Raw genomic sequence first — 24,314 nt, 5'->3', positions numbered from 1 at the left:
AAACCTGCCTTTATCACATCCGAGTTGTTAAGTGGATCAGTTCTGAACACATTTTGCAGTCAGAGCCTCGTCTAATGTTTCACTGTCCCTCATCCCTCCATGGGCTCTGACACCCATAGTGTGTTCCTCTGATTTCCTTTTGCACAGAGACATGAACACACAACTTCCAGCCTTGAATTATCCACTTCTAAATTACCTTGGCCTAAAAAGCTTTCTTCAAACACCTTGTGTTGCTTAGTCTAACCTAACTCCTAACCTGGGTCCTATTTTCTTCTGCTCTCTTCTTGGTTTTCTGGTCCTTTTCTTTTATATCCTTCCACATACACCAACTATATCAAATCTAACATCAGCTGGGGTGTTAGGGTCATCTTCTTGGTCATTTCTACCAGGGGACACAGCTCCACTATGCTTCCTCCTGTTTAATGGCATATACTGTGGGGGGGATAGAATGGAAATAGTATATAAAGTAATCTTACCCCTAAGGAGTTGCAGCTGGGCTAATTATCAAAATGAGGAGAAGGCTTAGCTTCAACAAGCCACAGCTGTAACTAGTAAGAACAATAGGAGCTATAAAAGAGTGGGTTGGTTTGTCAAGAGGTCACGCTTTAAAGCAGGAAGGGAACTGGAGATCAGTCTGTTACCTGGTGGGAGAGGAAGGATGTGCTCAGAGGAGCTGCTCACCAGAAAACACCGAATAGGTATGAAACTTTGCTAAGAAAGAGATGATAGCATAAAATTCTTGTTAAATATATGCATATATGACAAGATATACACATCTTTCCTGACACTTTCTATTCCTTTATCTGTCAGGGGTTTTAAGGAAGGGAACTCAGCAGGCAGGTTTGAAAGAAACCATTCCAGGTAAAGGTACTGGGAAGCCCTGATGCAAATAAATACAAATAAATACAAAAGTTGAATCTGGAATTGTGAGGGTTATCAAACAGGGAAGAACAGTAACTTAGATGTATTAACTGCTTCACTACAAACACTGTGTGCACAAGAAGATGTAAATGATGATGACAGTAGATTACACTTGGTTCACAAGCCTTCAAACCTACTCAGTATGAAATTCTTTCTCATTTATGCAGCTGAACAAATTTACTTCACCAGCAGGTGGGGGGGGTCTAAGAAAACTATTTGGACTATAGAACAAAAAGGCATCTGCACAGCTGAAACATTTTTGAAGACATGCCAAATTTATTTGGGGGTTTTTGTCTTTCAATAAGGTTAAAGCTTTTCTATAAAAATCCTAGTATTACTTCTACTCCTCACACCAAAAATAAACCCCAAATGAAAACAGCATCAGGGACAGTCATAAAAGAACTTTTATGGCCCTATAGACAGGGTGTCCCAAAACAGAACAGTATACAAATTGAATATTGAATAATTTGCATGTTATGCATTCAACAACCATCAGCCAAACATGTATTTGAAAGTGTTGATATGAAATACAGAAGGTGCCAGTTCCTAGCAAAAATCACCTATAGATGCTTGCAAGTAGCAACATCCCATTACAGCATGCTATTACTATTATGCTTCGGTATTTAACTAGGCTTGGCAGGCAGAAGGAAAAACAAAAATATACTCACGTTCTGGCAATCTACTGCATGCTGAATTTTAGAGCATTGGCCATGCAACCATCTTGTCCTGTTTAGGAAATTTTTTTGTCTAGATTTCTTTGTCTGGGTTCGATAATGTAACTGTAAGCAGATCCAAAATGACAACAAGCTTCATTCCAAGTGCAGTAGGAGAACACAGACACAAATGCTGCTTTACTGCTTGTCCATAAGGAGGATTGCAAAGGATCTGTTAGGCTCCTAAAGGAAGTCTGTTGCTAGCCTTTCAGGCAGAAGTTGGTAGTACTGCTGACTTGCTACATTTGTATACAAAATAGTAAGGTACGTAAATTTCAAGACAGTGTATCAAATTCTCACACAACATAAATGTTTGAAGCATGAAGCTTGGAAAGACTGGATTGTATTCAGAGCTTGGGTGAAAAAAAGTAGCAGTTCCTCTTGTGCAGCTAAATTTGGAAAACAAGAGATCCCAGGTGTTCTCTGCAGTGGTTTGTGGGCTTCTTTAAGAACACTATGCTACTCAGTGCAAGTCAGGCCCACACTATCCCATTCCTCAACAGTGGGCATTGGTGCTCCCTTGCTTAATAAGTAGAAACACTGGAAAGGTGTTTGGTATTTTCCTTCTGTTTTCTCTGTCCCCTGCATTACGTAAATCTAAATTTTCAATTTAACATCACTAGAGATTCAAGTTCAAATGACCCTAAACGTGCAACTACCTTTTGGCCACATCTAGCCAATTGCTTGGCCTCTTCCTTTTATGATAGCCCTTCATCATTAAATCTTTTGTGTCAAGAGAGGTAACTGGAAATTTCAGGCTTCCAGTTCTCTGTTCAAACTTGCTTTTGAATCTCTGAAGGATGCAAGGGGTAAAGCACATTGGAATTTCTTTATGAAGCCGTACTGGTAGCTGTGCTGTTAGACTTCCCGTGGCCACTGAGAGGGAGATGGCTCCAGTCCCCATGGAGACATCCAACAATCCTCTTGGCTAAGTAACTGGACAAGTAGCCATGGGTGCAGCATCACACAGAGTGCTGTCATATGTTTTTGCAGTCTTATCATTGAGCTTTTTCTCCTTGGATGAGTTCATTTTTTCAATCCTAACATGAATTTGACATGATTTTTGGCCAAAAAACAAGGCTAGTTCTGTGCCAGAAAAGCCCAAGATAAATGTGTCAGAACCTATTTTCATCTGCTTAGTTAGTCTTACAGAACAACATTTAAGCCCTTTTCCCCATCCAGAACTATGCCTACCTTGAATGCTTTGTTTATATGTACTCAGGATAGCTAGGCAACAAGGGAACCAAGTACCCATGACCTGGTAAAACTGCATTGTATTAAGCTGTCTATGTCCAACTCTGTTTTAATGTCAAGAGATTAAATCAAATGCAAAACCTAGACCAAAAGCATGGAGCTATGGGTTTCTAATGCTATCTTCATCTCTTTTTTCAAAAAAATTATTACTGCTACCACCCAGCATCACTGACAGAAACAACTGTAGCTTTAACTTCTGATCCAAATCCTGCACCCTGAATTTTTGCCAGCAGCTGAGATGCAGTTGTGATGAATCTTTATCTCCTCCCTATTAGAGTGCATAGAAAGCAATGCATCATCACCTCTGAGACACCAAAAACGAGCTCTTGCCAGAGGGAGTGTGTGGTACCTGATGAGCTGTGGCTCTGCAAAGGGCTCTGGCATTTGACAGAGCCAGGTGCTGTGTGAAGTCTGTCAGGCTGAGTGTGAGGTAGGCTTGTCTGCCCCTGTATCCCAGTCTGGGATCTGGGAGTACTGGGGAGCACCATGGAGGGCACCGGAGTCGATTGCACTCATTCATTCAGGTGGAACCAGACTGATGAGCCCAAGCTCAGGGCTGTGGCTGCAGCCAGCAGAGGCAAGGAGGATGCTGCAGCCAGTTGTGGGAGCAGGCTGAAGTGCATATAATAGAAAACAAATCTGGCCAAGCTTTTCAAGCGTGGTTTGGCCTCAGAACTGCTCGCAATCATTACTGTGTCATATATTAGATGTGCCTGAACAAGTTAAATTTCTCATTTTCATGGACAATGAAACAATATTCCTTCTTTTCTGTACTATAAATTACTGTAAAACACAAATTGAGATATCCTGTTGATGTGTGGGTTTTCTTTCTGGTTTTGTTTGGTTTGGTTGTTATGCCTGGTTTCTAACAAAGCATAACTTTCAGTGCACATTCATGTCAGCAATGGCCTTATTTGAAACAGCAGTTCTTCTCAAGGTGCCTCGCAGGGTGATGACCCTTAATTCCAGGCATCCCAGCTTTGATTAAAACCACATGAAACAAGTTCATCTTTGTAACCCTGCACTAGTGGATTGCCTACTTTCCTCAAACACACAAAAAGCCTGCATTATGACTACCCTAACTCATCTTTATTTTGGTCACATTTTCTGAAAATTGTCTGTCTCTCACAGTTCGAGCCGTGAACAATTATTACAATCCCAAGCATTCCTCCTGAATGAGGAACAGAGTCATTTTCATTTTAAATCCAAGAACAAAACCATCTTTTCCTATAAGACAAGATTTCCTGTTCTCTACTTCTACAGAAGTAAATTGCCTATTATCTTCCCTAGGGTTATAAGAAGATGAAATCATGTACTGCAAGTCAGTGGCTATTCCTGTCCCTCCCAAAAGTAGCTGGCTAGAAGGGAGACAAGAAGGAAAAGAAAGGAATATAGAATGCAAGACCAAAACCACCAAGTGCTTTGGGAAATTGAAAATTTTAAAAAAGGGGGAAAAAAGGAGGCAACACACAACTGCCACACCAGTAACTGCACAATCCTTGAAGAGGAGTTGTGAGGAACGCTATGGTTTCATTTTAAGACAAGATCAACAAATGTGATACCTGGCTTTTCAACACAAGCCAAACTATGGCCACATTCACATTATCACAGTGACACATGGCACCTAAATCCAACAAAGACCACCCTTCCTGAATTCTCTTTCCCTTTGAGCAATCACTACCTTCTTTACTATTTTTGTTGTTGTTGTTTAGAGGTCAAATTCTCTCTCAGGCTTTCACAGAGGGTTTATGGCAAGTTGGTATGATCTTTCACGATCATAGTGCTGTGATTCCCATTTGAATACCCACATCCTTTTCTTTCCTTCTAAAGCAGCTGCTCTGATCATACAGGCCTTGTATCAATCCAAGTTTTTAAAACTGCACTGGAGATGTTTCAATCCAATCAGACACTTGTGGAAATTGATTAATAATGACAGCTTTACTGCTCCTATCCACATATACATCTTTTTATCCATCTTTCCTCTTCCTAGGGAAAAAAAAGGTCCCACCTAGCACTTTTAGAGATAAATAAATGAAGCATTTCTAAAGTGTCAGCAGATCCCCAACTCCATCATAACTGCTCAACACATTCAAGAGGAACCCAGAGTGAGTACAAAAGATATGAAATATTGTGTGAGTAATCCTCTAATATAATAGTATCCAATTTCTAAAATCTAGTTGTTGTTTCTGGCTTCTGTTCAGCAAACTAATGCTGATTGGTTGGTTTTTTTTGAGAGCACCATATAGTGTTATGTGCTTTTGTGACATTCACAGTGTATCCATTGCAATAACAAGCCATTTCTAAACCAGTGTAGACTAATTACAGCACATTGCAGCTCTAAATATATTAAGCAAAGCCACAGAAATTATTGTGAGCACCTGCTCTCAAAAGTTGTAAAACTTCTCCTTAAATAAGGAAATGCAGACAGAAGATTTAATTGATAAAACACCAAAACAGAGACTTTCTGATTTACCTTCTGTCCATATGTGTGTTGATGTTTTCTCAAAATTGTGAAGTACTAATTATCCCCAAGGCGAAAAGCAAATTCCTCATATAATAAATCCTAAGCATAAAGCAGCCACTACAGTTACAATACTTTGAGAAAATCAGTTGATCCTCTAATAGTTCAAATTCTGGCTACAGAAATACTTCTGTTCATTGAATTATGAGACAGGAACCCTTTATGAGCCCCTGAAAGTAATTCAGCCTTAGTAATTTTCCATCAGAGCTTCTAATCTTGCCTAAACATTAAATTCCAGATTAAAAAAAAAATAAAAAGAACCTTAAAAACAGAAAAGTAATTGAATACTGTTTTTAAAATTGTGGTTTCACTTTCTGTAGGAAGCAAATGTTCCTGTGGGGATCACCTGAAGGAATGCCAAATATCCATAACAGACTTCAGCACTGCATTTCATAGAGTAGTGCAAAACTTTTCACAAATAAGCAAGCTCGGAGGAGCTTAGCTCAGTTTCAAATAAGCATAAAATTGCTTTTTTTTTCTTCAGTTTTCATGTGGAACTAAGTGAAACAGAGCAATTTTAACAAAATTTTGCAAGGAGATTTGTATTAGTTCATTTTAATTCAATTATCAAGCATATAAGCTCCTTACATGGACATACCCAGAGAAAGCAAAATTTAAGTTTTCACAACCATGCTTGTGACTTTGAAATGTGAAGCTATAAAAACCACATACTTCAGAGTTTATAATCAAATGAAGGACAAGTGTCACCTCTACTTCCCTCCTTTCAACATCTGTAAAAAATAAAGCTAATTCATCACAGTATTTGATTTCTTAAACATTAGGGTCAGTCATGCTTATGGAAGAAGCATCTTTGCACAAGCTATATATAGAGAAATTGTAAAATGTACAGACAACAATATATGTGCTTATAATCTGGAGCTATAAATAAGCAACCAACAAAACATGGAGCATTGTGCTGTGCTAATGTAACAAAGGACAAGGTTTCTCAAAAAAGCTTGGAAGTTGTGTTTTTCAGATCTTTTGGGACTGAGCCTATAACTCATAAACACTGATTCCTATCTACTCTCTCAGCCAGAGGCGGCACATGATGTGAACTAACAATAGTCATAACCCACTGGCGAGCTCAAGCACATAATCTGTATAAATATACACCATTAATTTATACAGCAGCTATCTGCTTAGGCTCACAATAATGCTGATACAGCTGGCTGAACCACAGCGCTCAGAACTGTTACACAGTCACAATCCTGAAATGAAGCATAAAATAGAGCCAACAGGAGTAAAAATTTATTTGTAAGGATTCTGTTGCCACAAAACTGGAGGTTTTCAAAAGCCCATATGAGACTCTACAGATTAATGCTGGTGGTATTTGCTATACTGGTCAAAAAAAAAAATCCTCTCAGCATCTAAAAAACGTGGATCTTTTTTTCCTTTTGCAAGAGAATCATAACTTGAGTTTTATCTTTAACCTGCTGAAGTGATTTCAAGTGTCAAACCTCCGTGCTAAAGAATAGGACAGAATAGAAAGCACACAGCAGCCTGACACAGGCCATTGGGGAAATGCTGTGTCCTACTGACAACAACAATGGAAAGGGTAAGTTTCTGCAGCTAAAAACCTGGAGCCAGACAGTTGAAGATACATTGTTTCCATTGCCATGAGTTTAGGTATCTGTTCATAGGGTTTAGAAATGGAGATGTGGAAAAATAGTTATGCCAGCAAATTTTTTTTTGTGTAGACATAGTTCAAACAGAATAAATTAACTGCCTGGAGACCCTGTGCTCAGAGACTTGGCACTCATCTTGTCCCACCTTCTACTACAACACAGGCAGATATGATTGTTTCTTTTTTTTTTTGTTTCTTTTCTTTTGTTTTGTTTTTTCTAGGAGACATAAGTTTAATAATTAAAAAAAAAAGATATCACATTGAATACACAAAGAGATGACAAGATATCTTGGGAATGAATGTATCCACATAAAAAATAAACATTGAAAAAGAGAAGAACAGAGCTGAGTGAAGGAATTTTTAGCAGCAGGAGACCATAGTATGTAGGTAAAAATATACAATGATAAAATGCTAAGAGTTAATAACCTTAGTCTTGCACAGAGAAAAAAAAAAGAGATAAAAAGCCTGAGCCTTGTTAAACTTTAAAAGTTTACTATAGATGTAAAGCACTAAAAATTATTGCTCTCATCTTATTCACATATCACTTTCTACAGAGTTCAGGCAGTGTCTTTACATCAAAGAGAGCTGGAATGAAGCCTGGTCTGGAGCCTGGTGTCTGGCTGAGCTTGAGTTCCCTGTGGATTTATACAATTGCTACAGCCCAGAGCTGGGCTGGCATGGTCTGGTTGCCAATCATCAGTTTATCTTTTAGGGTAGCAGTGATGGAAAGTCAAGGGCTGGGCTGGAGCAGAAGCTCAGCAGTCCCTTGCACTGCTGAGGATATAAATCCAGATAACCCTTCCAGAAGACCTTGCACCAATGCTGAGCAGCAGAAGGGCAGAGTTACAGAGGAAAATACACACAGTGAGTAATGCTAACTGCAGTTGGTTTAGCATAGAAAACCATCAGGACTGAAGCTAAAACAACAGTTTGGAAAGAAGAGTTTATAGTCTCTAAATGGAATGTGAAACTGCTGTACAAGGCATGGACTCTGTTCCAACTGCAGCCATTGCAAGCTCTCCCCCATACTGTATATCTATTCATATGTGAATTGACTGGAGAGAAAAAAAGATTAAGGAAAAAAAATCCCTCAAAACCACTAGTGAGCTAATGAGGACTTCTGGACAAAATGACTTTAAAGTTTTCCAACTTGCTTCATTCTTTAACACAGTTTATGGATTCCCCTGCTATTTAGCTTCAGTACACCACAAGGAACCAGGCTTCCAAACTAACTGAATCCCATTTTTTTTGTGACATAATTAGGCAACAGTTTCCTGAGGATCTTCTTTCCTTGTTCAATTTCCCTGGTCCACATACTACTGAGGTGCGCTTAGGAAGAAACCATTTTCACAACAATTTCATCTTTTTGTGGAGAATACTAAAGATAGTAAACAGTAATTCCCACTCTCTCACAGCAGAATATGAGCAATTTTGATTGGAATTAGTATATCTTTTTCTAGCCAGATTTGGAAGAATCAGCACTGAGTCAGGTCCAATTACAAGCAGATTTGTTGGATGCATTTTCCTTTCAGCAACAACATTAGTCATCTGAAAATGTATGTGGGTGTCCATGCATATTTTTCTATACTTCATAAAGGAACTCTCTCTGACAGCTTTAAGCTGCAATAAGCAGGCAAAAATGTCAATAAATATCTTTATCATCAGGGTAAATCAGCTATTTGAGACCAGGGAGATCCCAGTGTGTTCCCTGATAAGGGAATTACATAGGATGGGCAGCACTGCAAAGACCATCCACTGTAATTATAGAACATTAAAGTACGTGTTCAATATTTATATTTGCTTACCTTAAGAACACATCATGAAAGATGGTATTTGAGGGCAAGATATAGTCTGAGGAAAAAATAACTGACTTTGCCATTAAATAAAAACAACAGTCTAACCTGTTTAAAACAGTCGATACAGGGTCACATAAAATGCGATAGCCACATTCTGTGGAAAAAAGGATAACTGCAAAAACTATCTCTTAAATCTGCTTTATTTTGAGAGTTCAGGATATGAGAAAATTCATATTAATAACATCCTTTGTTAAAAAAAAAAAGACAAAACTGACCATGAGGCACATGGGATTGCCATGACTCTAAGTTTATATTTTAGGATAATGCTCTCCAAAGACTCTTTGAACATTTCCTTGCTTGGCTTTTGTACAGTAAGTATGCTGTGAGATTTCAGGCTGACCTTTAGCTTTCGGAAATCCCTGAGTCCGTGCTTGCAGAACAAGCCTGCACATTTCAGCTAAACAGAAGAAGGAAAAACAGTGAGGAATGTTTTGTTATAGGATAGACAAATTTCTTTTAAATACAGGAAACATTGCTGATTCAACAAAATACAGCTAGAGATGTGTTAAGTGGAAAGTAGGAGAAATGTCTGATCTGGCAAGCAAAATTTAAGTAAGGGGACATTTTTCTACAGCTGGTTGACAATGGTTGCCATTACGCAGAGGGCGAGTGCAAAGATACTGCTTTTGCCTTGCCTTTTCTTGAGTCTGCAATGCATACAGCCTGAAGAACCTAAGTTTTTTCCAGATGCATGTCAAATCCAGCATATGATCCTTTATGAGGGAATGGAATAAGCCATCTCATTGACTTGTTGGGTGCAATCTGCTGTGCAGGAGCAGATAACATGCATTACCATCATCATAGTTGCCAAGCTCCCTGCTGGAACTGCCCTTGCAACTCATCTCTCTCAGGCTGTACTGTGAGACAGAAAGAGGCAGCACAAAGGCAATGCCCTTTGATCATCTCCTCATCTGCAGGGAGATGTGTACCTATGACCTAATCAATATTCATATCATCTAAGCTGCTTAGGAAAAAAAAAATCAAACCACAGCTAAAAGTTGTTTTATTAAGAATGAGCAACCTCAATCCTCTTTTGAGTTCTCACAAGCCTACTTGACCCACTACTAAAATTAGAATTTTGTCCTTTTTAATTGATTACAACCCAAATAGCTCAGGCTGAGACAATGCCAGTGGTTTCCTGACCCACTTTTCCCAGTAGATTGCTTTAAGGGACTTTTATACTGGGAAATAAAACTAATGTCTTGTTTATTCTCATATCTGACAGAGGACAGCAGAGTTCCAAAAGAAATACAAGAGTTATTTTTTTATGTTAAGATAAAGCCCTGATGTAAGATGTCATCTCATGTATGATTTCTCCCATAAATTTAGTACGCTCAGAACCAGATGCTTCTTATTCAGAGTGATTAATTGTAAGAAAACTTCCTAATATCTGGGTTTAAGGTTTCTCAGTTAGTTTCATTTGGGTGTCAAAACAGAGAGGAATGAAGTGCAGAGAACAAATATTGTTCCAGAAAAAAATGGAATAATTTTTCACTTCACAACCTGCAGTACTCTCAGCTCTTCTAAGTACAATACTTTAGGCTAGTCAAAACTGGTTTGAACTTCTCATATTTCATGCTGGCACAACTCAAATAATTTATAATTGAAAATCTTTAGTGCTTTGAATGGAAAAGTTGAGTTACAGAAAAATGAGAAGCAGGGATATAGAAAAGAGAAGTCTGAGAGCCTTAAAAGTAAGAGGAATAGTGAGCTCCAGTGCCTTGTGTGTGTCTGTGTTCAGGTCAGTTTATGATTTCCTATCTTCCTCAGCATGAGAATCAGAGCAGATGAACCATATGAGGAATTGTGCAATCCATACAGCATAGCAAGCTTCCAGGTATTCCCTCTTTGTGTAATGTACCAGAAAGCAAGGAATAATTCAGGATATTCATCAAGCAGGGGGATTCTCTGATAAAAACAGGGATCTTCTGTAGGTGATCTCCCTGAATGCAAAACTACTATAACACCCAGAGGCAGAGAAGAAATTGCTTAGAGAGGAAATAAAAAAGTACAAACCAAACCACTGTCAGAATTGGACAGGAAACAGAACTCCCATTCCACTGCTTTTTTAGGTGTATCTTCAAGTATAAGAAGTTTCAGTTTTTATAAATCATTTTTGGAACTGCGGCAGTCTTTGTAAATTACAACTGACATAATTAAGCCAACTTCCTCTAAGCGAGCTAATCATCAAAAACCCCTTGATTTCTGCTTTTTCTACAAGAGATTTTGAGAAAACATGTTAATAACAAATACTCAGCTGGTCTAAAAGCAAGCACTAAAAGACAAATGACTAGTGCCTTCTAAGAATGTATCTTGTCTGTCGCAGACATTTGTTGTTATATGCTATGCTTCTAAATACATAGATACTTTCCCTTAAGAAAAATCTGGAGAACACATCTAGATGAAGCATAAATCTCTACATTAGTTATAATTAACTGTAGGGAAAGATTTTATCATTTCATGGTCCACACACATCTGTGCGGGTGGTATATAACATGCCCATATTTATTGCTCAGAGCTGAAGCTATGGTTAATATATATCCAATGACTCTCTACAAGGCATTAGCCTTTGAGAAAATCTCCTGCCATTTTGGTACTTGACAGTCTGAATAGGAAGCCACAAGTGTTGTGACACAGTGTCCTGAGCAAGCCTAGACACAGCAATTGATTGAGAGGACAGACAGCAGTGCTAAATCAAACAGTTAATTTCCTTACATTACTCATGCCAGGAATTGTTTGGGTTTCCTATATCTCACTGCATACATACAGTAACAAGAAGAGACTTCCAGAAGTTTTTTGTGTGTGTGCCTCTTCTCTCCTCAATGTTTGTCTTGAGCTGCTCTTTTTCAGTGTGTAGGGCCTCTTCAACACAGATGACTTGTAATGAAGTATTCTCCAAATGCAAGGTGAACAAGCATCTGCAGTGGATTAGGGTGACGTCAAAGCCATTCCAGACTCTCCATATTAGATATGAACTCAGGTCAGGAAAGAAATTAAGCACTTGTTCATCCAGTCATCCAGACACTTAACTCCTCAGCCATATTTTGGGAGGTAGTTACACTCCCAATAGCAAAAGTGATCTGAAATCTGTTTTGCCAGATGAGTCCAGATGCCTGATAAAGGCAATGGGAGTTATAGGAGTCTTACTTTCCATGACCAGACCTTGTCAGAGTCACCAACAAGCGGAGTAAACTTTTCAAGATGATTGCAGAATCCTCTCTAGCACAGACTGTAGCTTCCTGCACTGACCCCAGAAGAATGGGAGAGATCATGTAACACACTCTCTTCTGTGCCTGCTGCCCTCTTGAGTGAAGTCAGCCCGGGCCTTAAGGAGTCTCAATTCTGTGCTAAGTTATTCCAGGAATGAATGCATTTCTCTTCTCTTATGCTATTTCTTTTCAGACACAGAGGTAAAGTGGCTCTGTGTTTTCAAGTATTCATGTTGCAGGCACTCTTTCAAAAATAGGGCTGAGATGAATCAAGGCTGTTTGGGGCACCATTCAAGACCTGTTTGTGTGGGCCTTTTCAGTTCTGTGGCAACTATACATTCAGTCAGATCCTGTAGACCGGGCTCCTGGCTGGTTTTCCCCCTTTCCCATAAGATTATTTGGGTGGTTGCTAGCATTGAGCAGAGATGTGTGGGGCTGCTTGAGCCTTGAGAGGCTGTTACTCCACTGATTGGAGCCGAAACACATCTACCAACCACACTGATGACCTCTTGCAGTGGGGCTTTGTCAAAACCTCAGTCACCATAAATCAGGACTTGTGGCAGAGTAAAACTTCACTCAAGAACGACTGAAAACATCTTCTAGCCCAGAGGATTAAACCAGCATAGGCAATTCCTGAGAGAAATTTACCTAAACTCTTCTAAATCCTTCAGTGAAGGAGTTTCCAGGACTCCTAATTTAGCAAAATCCTTCACTGTCCTCAGAAATACTGAGTATATAAGCTTACATTTTCTTCAAGGTAAAGTTGATTTCTTGCTGTTTTAAGCCTACAAACAAGAACCAAGAATTTTCCTGCCTTCTTTATAATAGTTTCCTGCTGTGAAGAGGTTAAGTCCTCCCTCCCATCTCTATTCTTGTTTTTGTGGGGTTTTTTTCCAAAAGAGAAAGACTGAATACAGTAAATTCTTCCCCAGCCTCCTCATAGGTCATGCTTTCTAACTCTTTGAGCACAGTTACTGATCTGCTATGGACTCTTTAGAATTTGCCCACATCTTTCTGAACTCGACAGGGTACTCACAGCACCAAGTAAAGATAAATAATTACCTCTCACGTTCTGCAGATTGAGCTACCCTATTAATATAGCCCAGGATCATGTTTCACTCCTTTCCTAAGGAAAGAACCCAACAGACAACATAAAACCCTACCACCTACCTCCTGCCCCAGTCTTCCCTTCCTCGGGTGAGAACCACACTAAGCACTGTCCAGAACCTCTGTGGCTGAACTGGTATCCACAAGACACTTCTTGATTTATAAATTCCATTTTCCAAGTGAAACAGTTTGTGTTACTCTAACAAATTATAAAAATCCACTTTTTGTCTTTCCAGATCATTTTGAATGTGGCTCTTTTACAATGCCAACAATCACACCTTGTGGGCTCTCATTAGTCAATTATATGTGTACACTCTTGCTTCAGTGAGGGATTAATGAAAAGTGGTAATAAAAGGGCAATCTTTACATAAGTATATAACACTGCTTATGTAGATGTAGAATGTAGATGTAGGATGTAGAATGTTACTTAAAAAAACAACAACAACAAAAAAAACCAAACCAACAAAACAAACAACATTTTCCAAAGGATCTAACCCTGCAAAGTCAGACAATAATGATAAATGCCTTCAAAGGCTTGTAAGGAAATGTCTTCCCTGGTGTCTCAGAGTACAACATTAATAGTTTTTCAATCTAAGATAGAATCTTCTGCCAATGAATTGTGGTGTGCTTTGTGTAAGGAAATACAGAAACTCGCGGGAGATCTGTCATTAATGATAACAGCCAATTTTCAATCCCATGGGGATACTTTCCTGCATAGACAGATTGGGTGGACAGCCTCATGTTCTCACATCAAATAACACATGAGAAGACAGAGAAGCACAAGAAATGTTCTATCAGAATGGTCTTAGTGAGGATTAAAAAAGAAAAAAAAGATAAAATGTCCCTATCTCAGCTAGATCAAACTTGTGATTCTTACTGTTAATCTGAAGATTATAAAAAAATAGATTAAGTAATAGTAAAAATAGATTAAGTAATGTGAAAATGGTACTGAAGAATTTGCAATACTTTGAATGTGCAATATGAATGTGCTTACCCCCATCAAAAATTATGTCTTTTAATAAAGAGCTGCTCAAACATTTCATATCAAATTATTCCTCTTTGCAAAGCTGAGTTTTAAAGTCAATAGCTTTGAGGAGCAAAGAGTTTTAATGAAGGAAAGTCCCAAGCTTTCTGGGTTTTTTGATTGATTGTGTTTTGGTGGTTTGTGGTTTTTTTTATCATCCTCAGCCTATCTGAACAGATCTAAGTGTTCATATTTCACTTCTGTCAAAAAACATTCAGACATGGAAAATTACAAAAAAGCCACCCCTACTGTAGCTGCAGCTAATGTTTTTTTGTGGTTGTAGTACTCCTTTTTCTGAGCCTTAATTTTGACCTTACCTCCTTATCTTTTTCCCTTGTCCTTATTTCTCTGCTCCGTTTTACAATATATCAAGATAACAACATATGCAACGTAGCAAACAGTACTCTGGCCTGCAAGTTACAGTTACTTACAAAATCATAGTTTATTGAATTGTTTATTGAATTGAATTATGACTATTAAGTAAAAAACAAAACAAAACAAAACAAAACCCCAACAACACATCATGATACCTAGGCACGTAATTTATTGTAATTTACTTTGGGTACGCCCTACAGTAGCCATTTCTGATAGGGAATGACTAGGAAGTGGGATTGTATGGAAAGGGAATGATCATTTTTCTATGAGGAGACATTTTCATTTTCCTTACGTGGGGATTTTCTGCCCTCTGGTGTTTGAGACAAGCACAGAGCAGTCAGGGAAGAGATTAACTTCAGCTGTAACGCCAGCTGACTCGGGAAACCTCTAACCAGAAAATAGCAGCCTCACCTGACAAGCACAATTAAACTTTGCACCGGTGGCAAAGCTTTCCACTAAAATAGGACTCAATTAGCGTGAAGGTCTTTCTAATTATCTCATTAAAGTAAAGCTACATTATATTGCATTGTACAAAGGGCACAGCATGTGTGCGTGCACCTTAGCAGCAGGAGCAAAAAAAAACCCAAAAAACCAGTAATTATCGAAACGGACCAAATTTCACTACCCTGTTTTAATACATAATCTGGCTCGTTCTAAAAGAGATTGGGGCCCTCTGGTGGTGATCAACATTCATATAAATCCAGAACTTTCTAAAGATAAATTAGCAGCTAAATTCCTCAAAGTATGGTTTTAATAGTGTCAGTTATGTTTTTATATTCATGTTTTATGATAATTCCATAAATTTCCATTTCAAAAGAAAGCAAGGATAGTGGGGTAAAAGGCAAAAAAAAACCCAACCCACATTTGCCTGGTGTTCTTTATATGTGATTAAATATTCAGTTCTAATGACAAGCAATTATGGTCATGTACAATCAGACAATACTTAAAAGTATCCAACAGAAAAAGAACTATTTAGTGTTTCTCCTCAATTTCATTTATTTTACCCAATTTGTTTACTTCTTTCTTGGACACTCAGAACAAGCATCACAGCAAATATGTTTCAAAACAGCTACACAAAAGGACTCCAGGAGTAGTAAGATGTTTACAAATATTTTGGAAATTGGTGGTTTCTCAAACAAATCTTAATCCTTAACTATATTCAGACTTGTACAAACACACACACAGTGCAGCTGGTTTTTGTAGCATTGTGCATTTTGTGCTGCTGAGTTAACCTTTAGCTAATAAGAGGAGGCCTGAGGAAATAATTGTATGATCATGACTTACAGACTGATGGTATTTGTTTACAACACAATGGTGTTGCTTAATCCTATTTGTTTCCTCCAGCAGCATTTCAGTAAGAAAATGCTGCTTCTTTTGTTAAAGAAGTGCTTGGGCTTACTATATCATTTAGAGCCTTTTTAACATGCAGAATATGTTACTGTCTTACATGACTGCAGACTACTGTGCCCAGAAAACAGAAGTGTGCTTATCTAGAGGGGCATGTGAGACAGACATTGGAACAAAGCTTCAGAAAAAATTGCAGATTGAGTTTATACTGGCACCAAAATCTTGAAGTTCATATTTTAAAAACAGTTTGCAACTGAAATATAAATATAAACATAAACCAATTTAAATGATCAAATAGGGATCCTTATACTAACCATTTGAGATGATTAAAATTTCAGGTGTGATGTGGTGTCTCCCTGGTTTTCAGGACTTTAGAGCTTTTTCTTTGACATATCCAACCAATGTAGTGGGAAAAGCTCAGGTGATGCAGGATGATATACCTTGCTGTAATCAAACAAAAAAGAGATCTTGCCTCAGTTAATACTTCTTTTTCTCAGGTCCAAAAGTGCCTTGGAGCTTATAGCCCTTTATTATCATCTTGGAATAGGCATTTGTATATTAACATATTTGTACTTATATTTTACAAATGGAAACACTGTGTAATAGACTTATGTCATTATGAAAAAGGTAGTGCTGACCAAATGGAAGCTTTTAGTTATTTAGCAACTAGCAGTTCTGATCTCCCCACGGACAGTAGCTAACAAAATAAAAACAAATTCCAGAGCAGAACAATATCTTACAAGTGAAGCATAAAAATTTCAGTGGAAACCACACTGAAGAAATTAATTGAGAATACATTAGGACAAATGACTGACCAGATGTACAACGTTTTAAGAAATGGCTTGTCAATATCAGAAAATCTCTGCGTCAGTTATTAAAAATGAGAAGGAAAACGTTCATTGCCATTTGAATGCACAGCAAGCAAAAGTCAGAATTAATTACCGAACCTTCAGCCAGTTGCTCGTTCGGGAAACAGTGTGGGGATTTGTTTAATCCCAGAAGGAAACTGTCCAGGAACTGTGGAAAGACAGCCCGGGATTCCTGCCTGGAGACAGCTGCCAAGGGGATCGAGTGAGGAACGCGCCTTTGCGGCAGGGTTCGCCGGCACAGCGGGCACACGGGGAAGGACGAGGGGACAGCCATGGACACATTTCTGAGGGGGCTTCCTCAGGGGAGGGACAGAGGCACCTCAGAGGGAAGAGACACTTCCGACTCCTGTACGCGTGAGGGGCTGCTTTGTGTGGACCCCCTCCTGGAGAACGCATAAGGCCTTTAGCAGAGCGGTGTAACAGAGCTAGGGCCGCGTTCCTCAGGTTTTTCGGGCATGACGCCTCGCCATTCCTGCAACGCCCTGACGGCGGGTAGGCCCTCAGCGCCGGCCGCCAGGGGGAAGTGCGAGACCGCGGGAAGCGCGGGAAGCGGGGCCGCTCCGGCCCGGCCCAGGCCGCGGCTCGGTCCCTCAGGCGCAGCCCCAAACTGCGGCGCTGCCGGGGCCCGGTGATCCGCCCCTGCCCCAGACCCGCACCGCTGTCAGTAACTAACGCTGATTTCACCAATAACTCTGCAAAGGTACCCGTGGGCCCCGACATACTTGAACTGCTTCTCATACTGTAAGCCAGGATCAGTGTGTCGTGTGCTTCTAAATTTATTTTATTTATTTCTTTTGAATTAAAAAACAAAAAGTCAAAATAGAGATGTTATTTCTCCCGCTATTTCTGGCTCAGTACACTGAGTGGATGAAAGAATCTCCCTCGTTCAAGCTGTTCAGCCATTGGTGCCTATGCTCCAGCTTTGCCACTGACTAGTCTACCCTGTGTTACTCTGCACAACTCAAGAGCACTGTTTTTCCTTTTGTTACAGTAATGCACACATTACCTTCAGCTGCTGTTTCTTCACCTCTCATTCAGTGTAGCTGTTCCCCATTTTATTCCCCTGAAGCCAAAGAGGTTATGTCACAGCTAGCCAGACAATATAGAAACAGAAACTCTGGGTAAGTTAAGACCAGCATCATTTCAGTCCCATCCCTAACTCAGAATTCATCACAGGAGCTGTGTTGGACTACAGAAGAAGTGGACCCAGTGTCCTTAATTTAGTTCTGTTACCTCATTTAGTCCTTACTCAACCAAAACCAAATTGGCTCCAGCTGCTGTGCTAATATTGGCAACAGCTGCTAAAGCCAGTGTCACCTGGACTGCTCTGAAAGTCCAACCAGACCAGAAACCCAACAGCTCCTCTCCAAACTGCGGGAGAAATCACAGTGAGAACATTACTTGAGAACACAAGTTTGTTCAATTCTGTACAGATCTTTTTCCTCTCTATTAATACAAACCCAGAGATTAAGGGTAACAGAGTTAGGTGTTTCCTGGATGATTCTATGTGACTGAAAATCAAGCTTCAGAAGAAGGCTCCCCAGCAAAACCAGAACTTCAAATACTCTTCCATTTTCCTGCCATTAGCTGTGACAATTATTCTGAGCCCACCTGACCACTGTGTCTGATGGTTTTGCTGCAGCCCCCATTCAGTTTAGGTCCACTTTGTACTCAGGATAACTAATAAATATGTACCTGTAAAGGTTCTGTAACATCAAGTTTTACTTAGTTTCCCCATGAATAAAACATTGATTATTTGTGGTGTTTTCCCTTGTGTTGTCACATGTTAGCATAGCAAGATGTCCTTTGGCATCAAACTCTACTTGGAGTTATCTCTTCCCTCTTGCATCATCGCTTCAGATCAAGAGCCTTGCCTGACATTTTAAATGGCTAAAGCACTTGTTTTAAGAAGTTGAGAGAAATTAGAATATTGAAAAAGAAATATTGAGTCTTCAGTTTTCATCTCTGTTCCTTCTCACCCACAAAAGACAACCAGATGAGAGTATCTTTGTGGTTTTCACTTTTATACAAAATTTTTCTTCCCAGCTGAGTAACAAATACTCTCATCTATAATAAAAAGGTAATGGTCTCCCCAGCACAGCCTTATATAGTTCTTTGAGTAGAATCTCTGTCTAAAAATAGAAATCTCTTTGACATTGAAGCTCCAGGCAGTAAGGAAACTGTTGCATTTCAAGCTGAAGCTTTTGGAAAGCGCGCTCTGTGTTTCCTTTACGAGTGTCCCACAAATGTTCAAAATGCATGACCTGTCCTGTTGTGAACTTTGAGCAAACAAGATTTTGTTTGCAGCCGGTGCTGTTCCAGCAATACCTTCTTAGAAACAAGCAATAAAAAAAAAAAAAGATGCAGCACTGGCAAAAGGTGCTGGATTTACAGCTCTGCAAAAATAACACTTTCTTTCTCCCCCACCCCTGCCCCCAGACACAACTGCCAGCTTTTCCCAGACTGCCTGACTGGACACAATATCCTGAGTTAAGCCCAAGACTTGCACCGAGGACAACAGGACAGACAAAAACAAACAAACAGATATCTCACACATCAGAGTAGCAGTTTTTTCCAGTTCTCAGGCAGACATTCCTCTTGGGAATACACAGAAAGGAATGGGCAGGGGGAGCACCAATCCTCTTCATCCAGCCTTTGAAGAATGTTGACAACTTGCTCTTTCTAAAGTCAGGGACTAAACAAGCCAACTCTGCCAGCATGCCGGAATTGGAGACTGTAAGAATAGGAGGTCTAATTCCTGGGAGCACTAAGTCCAGGAACATTAAATAGAGCTCAGCACCTCTGTGTTAGACTGGCCTCAGACACAAATGTGCAAGGACAACAGCCACAGTTGGACATGGGAGCCAGAAGTGTGGCTCAGCTTCCACAATTACTGTTGGAGTAAAACAGCATTTCCTCAGTGTTCTGACTACCACTATCCATTTGCCGTGCTAAAATAGTTCATCTTCTACCACTGTAATATTCCCCTGGAAGCATATTTAACATGAATTTTTAAAGTGCTGATATTTCCAAATTATGAAATGTGAGTGAGTACTGATCTTAAAATCTGAATGAGGAGATGGGGATATTATTCTAGCCTACCCTGGGAGAGATTCATTCTTCATTCAGCCTTCAGTTCCAGGGCAAGTGTCATGCTCCACTTGCAAGATACTTTGGTTTTAGTCTGGTTGGTCTCACACCTTACTTACACAGGATTTTATTTAGGAGCTGAAAGACAGATCATGAATACTAATCTCTGTGTCAATTTCATGAAACCTGTATGATTGCCACATGTGTTCAAGAGCTACTTTCACAAGAAAGGCTTAAGGGGGTGACAAAGCGATCCTTTCAGTAGAAATACTTCTTCCTGTGTATAATTATCTTTGGTTAAAGCCACTTCAGATAAAGCCACTGAAAAAGAAAGATGAATTCTTGTGACAGTTTGCATCAATCTGTCTATGGCCATTTTAGAAGTTGATAAAACTGATAAAATTAAAACTAGGCAAATTCTGGATATATTCTTTAAAAATTGAGACTCAGATAAGGAAATCTTCCTGACAGATTATAGGCTTAAATTTTTTGGTTAAAAGCACAGGTTAAAAATCTTGCCCATTGTTGTTGCCCAGGCAGGTGAGAAAGCCCACAGAAGGAATAATTTTTTTCTCTTAATTCCCTGGAGGTTTTGAAAACATCTCTCAGGAATTTCCAGCCTCCATTTCCCCCATCATTAGGGCTTCCAGCACAAGCACAGAAACTTTGTTTCCACTTCTGGGAGGAGAAATAGACCACTGACCTCCCCAGATTTCTGGCCTCCTCCAGGCTTGAATATCCTTGATGCACATCCACTCTCAGAATCGTCATTGCTACTTTCCTGGCCAGCTTTATTTGAGTCACCAGGGAGAGGTGAGGCTGATGAACATCCAAATTTCCTGATGAGTCACAAAACAGGAGCTGTTCAGGACAGCAGCCAGACAACACTGGAAGGCCTTCACATGAACCTATGTGTTGGCGCTCACAGAGCATTCACCAGCTTTGGCAGAGCTTTTCCTCCTAAACACCAAGGTGGGTTGGCCTGAGACTGCCTCAGTTTTAAAAGGTTGTTGCAAAACATTACATCCTAAGCATGAGGGATGCTAAGGAAATCAAAAGATTGATAATTGATTCTGCATGCTTTCTTTTACTGTTTGTTTAAATTGTGAGTCTTTGGAGACTTGTCTGAAACTCTATCTCATGGCTAAAGCTACCAGTCAATATAAATTTGTCACTACCTGTCTAAGATATGAAGAATTGAGCAGTTAGAAAAATGTCAAGGAGGAGTGAAAATTCAATGAAGCAGGCAGTTTTGAAATTTGTAAGAAATTTCATCAGTAATAACTTTCCTGGGAAGTAGGGAAACTTGAATCTAGCTGACTTATTTTGAGAAGTGGAAGGAATAGATACAGTTCAAGAGAGTGCAACATGGTAGACTTCCATGTAAAGCCCAGGTAAATAAATCTAGCAGCCTTCACAGAGGACCATTTTTTCTTTAGACTAATTCTAAGTTTTATTTAGTTGAACAGTCCAGGTAAAGATGACCACAAGCACTGACAGCTGGAACACAGCCCCTCTACGGAGCTCTCAGCTGAGTTTGGGCCACTGTTTGATTCACACTTCTCAAATGACTTGGAAGACTGTGCTTTCCTGTGAAGATTATTTGGCATTGGGCACTTTGCTTGTGCATAACACAACAATTGTTTAATGTATATTATCTAGATGCTGCCTTTACCAGATGCTCATGTTATTTGGTTTCTTTGAACAAAGTCTCTCATTTGTGCTAGTACAGCCACCAAAGCCCCCCTACCCCATAATCTGAGATCTGGCCCAGTTGTGTGGAGCTATGTACACACAGAAAGCTCCCATGATAAACACAGGGCCACTGCTTTCTCCACTGGGAGTGAGGCAAAGCTTCCAATTACCTCTGCATGGTGTTGACTGAATTGCTGCCTCAGCAGTGAGGCAAGTAGCAAGAAATACATCACTGGGCACACATTCCAGGATAACCTTGACATCACTGACAGCGATAGCTACAGCCCTTGCTGAAACAGAAACCTGTAAGACAGCATTAGTCCCTTGCTGCCTTTGCTATTCCTTTCAGGAGGATGATCATATGGCATGCTCATGTATTTGCAAGCTCATGACATAATGTTAAGGGATTGTAATAAACAATACCATTTCAGGGAATAGACTGGGGAGACTGAACATTTTAACTGTCACTGGAGCAGTTTTGCTTTAAGGATTAAATGTGTTGTCTGAAATCCAGATTTGTAATGAGAATCCTCCTATCTTTCCTTCTCTGCCTGTTCCCATCCCCCCTGCATCAAGAGAATTTGGGCAGGTGACCAACGGAGTGAAAATGAGACAGGGGAGCCACACAGAACAGAGTAATTGATACAGGATATGAAGCAAGGAATGAGTGGATTTGACGAAGTGCACACCAGTAAACCGAGTGGCTCATTTGCCTGCCAGCAGGATGGATTTATAGGCTGTGTGTCACTAAGAAGCCAGTCATCCCCCCTACTGCTACCTCCCCAAAAAACCCTCATGCCCCTCGTGTCCCCCCCCAAAACGTTGCTTAATCTGAAAGGCAAGTCACAAGTCAAAGCATCAAATTACACAAACATGCTTTGGACTAAACTGGGGAAAGTACAAAGACCTCCAGCAAACTAATTTCTTTTTCTTTTTTTAAGAAACTGAAGGGTTCACTTACCTCTCACATATATTTGCTGTTTTCTCCCAGCAGCCCCAAGTCTAGGCTAGAATTGTTCTCTTTGTAACAGTGTGCACATATCATATACCATCATTCTCTTAGCAGCACCAGCCGGTAAGTACTTTCAGGTAGCAGGTTTTGATTTTTACCTTTCATTTACCTGTGCTTTGACTGCAATTTTGGTACAAGAAAGGTATCCCTTTTCCTACTGGAAACTCCCAGTGTATGGTCTTGGGACCGTACAAATACTGCAAACATATTGCAGTTCCTCTACTCATCAGTGACAAGAGCTCAGCCCCAGGTTAGGCAGTGGATATACTTATCATGAGATCTGTCTATTGTAGCACTTGTTGCCTCCAACTGTTCAGTAGATAATAAAGACATTTTAGATCTCAATTTATTCTCCCTTGACCTTATCATTATAGAAATTCTAATTTCCAGGCCATAGGGTGTACTGCAGTTAAAGACTTTTGATTCTACCTTTATACCAAAGCACTCAGTAAAGATGCATTATTTTCTCAATCCCAAAGAAGCATTGACAATGCAATTACCTCACTGGATGGGAAGGAAGAAATGAAAACATAGCTACAGTGTTCATGGAGAGATCAAAGTTGGCTAGGACTCAGAAATAAGGCAGCAAGCATACAGGCAGTCACTGCTCAAGCAGTGCAAGAAGGAAAGGGGAATGGAAATAGAGTGCACAATGCACATCTACCATATTGAAAAGCTATGGCATCATTCCTCCCCTTGTCACATGTTCCACCATAGCAATAATTCACTGTAAAAAGGTAAAGCAGCACAACATTTTGGTTTTGACACATCGGCTACAAGTATGCCATGGTACACTCCAAGAAAGGCTATGCACTGGATCTGCTGTACAAAAGGAACAGCAGACTTTAAGCGCCGTACACCCAAGCTCACTGTTGGGAAATCTGCTGCGTCGCCAGCATACCACATCAATATTTCAGAGGTCATTATCTCATCTCTTCTTCAGCTGCTAACTTTGGACTTCTGCCAGAAAAAGGCAACCGCCAGTAAGATGATACACAAGTACATTAGGCAAGGCTTTTGGGAATTTGAGCAGGCTTTTCTTTTCACTGAGATCAGTCTGCTCTCTGGGTCCAAATGGCACAAGTGCTCTGTCAATATATAAATGGCCAAACAGGTTCTGTAACCCTCCCACGACAGAATGTGAAAGAAGTTCTACCAAACTGCATTTGTCAAATAGATACTGCGAAGATCTGAACCTTTATGTAAGTACTTCTGATGCTGTGGGAAGGAGGAGGCAACAGTCATCAAAGAGATTCAGAATCAAGAAGTATGATTTCACATGTACAGTCCAGCAGAAGAACTGGAGACAGAATTAACCAAAAAGTAAACCAATAACTACCTAGTACCATATCCCCTCTGTAAGAATGTCCCATGAACTTTTACATGAGCAAACCATGATTAAAGGTCTGCTTGAGCTGTGAGTTGCTAAGTAAAGCCAGAACCTTTGCAACAGGATCCATGGATTTTAAAGATGAAAAGTACTTTTGTTTTATGTGGTTTGGCATCCAAGATCTCCTATGTTGCCATAAGCTACTACAATACACCAGCGTTCAATTTTTCCCATGATGATCTTAGTGATAATCAATGGCAGCACTCTTGTGCAAAGAGTAATATCCTACCTCCCCTTCTGGAAAGGCTTTTTGAACATTTAATAATAAAACTATGTCTGGACATATTAACTATTTTCTCCTTTGATG

The 24,314-nt window shown here is 39.8% G+C and overlaps 1 protein-coding gene and 1 long non-coding RNA gene across 3 annotated transcripts in view; one reads left to right on the top strand and one right to left on the bottom strand.

The window, feature by feature from the left end:
- SYNPO2 (synaptopodin 2) overlaps positions 1-24,314 on the top strand; it is a 78,872-nt gene that overhangs the window by 19,962 nt on the left and 34,596 nt on the right. The gene's annotated exons all lie outside the window — the stretch shown is intronic.
- Positions 1-24,314, bottom strand: part of LOC119700369 — a 43,922-nt gene extending 19,608 nt beyond the window's left edge. Inside the window, exon 1 of the long non-coding RNA XR_005256747.1 lies at positions 1-24,314. This exon is cut by the window's left edge and continues 8,985 nt beyond it. This is a non-coding gene — a long non-coding RNA (uncharacterized LOC119700369).

Source organism: Motacilla alba, chromosome 4, assembly GCF_015832195.1.
Source record: "Motacilla alba alba isolate MOTALB_02 chromosome 4, Motacilla_alba_V1.0_pri, whole genome shotgun sequence".
NCBI classification, from domain to species: domain Eukaryota; kingdom Metazoa; phylum Chordata; class Aves; order Passeriformes; family Motacillidae; genus Motacilla; species Motacilla alba.
This window is presented reverse-complemented; position numbering and strand designations above follow the sequence as displayed.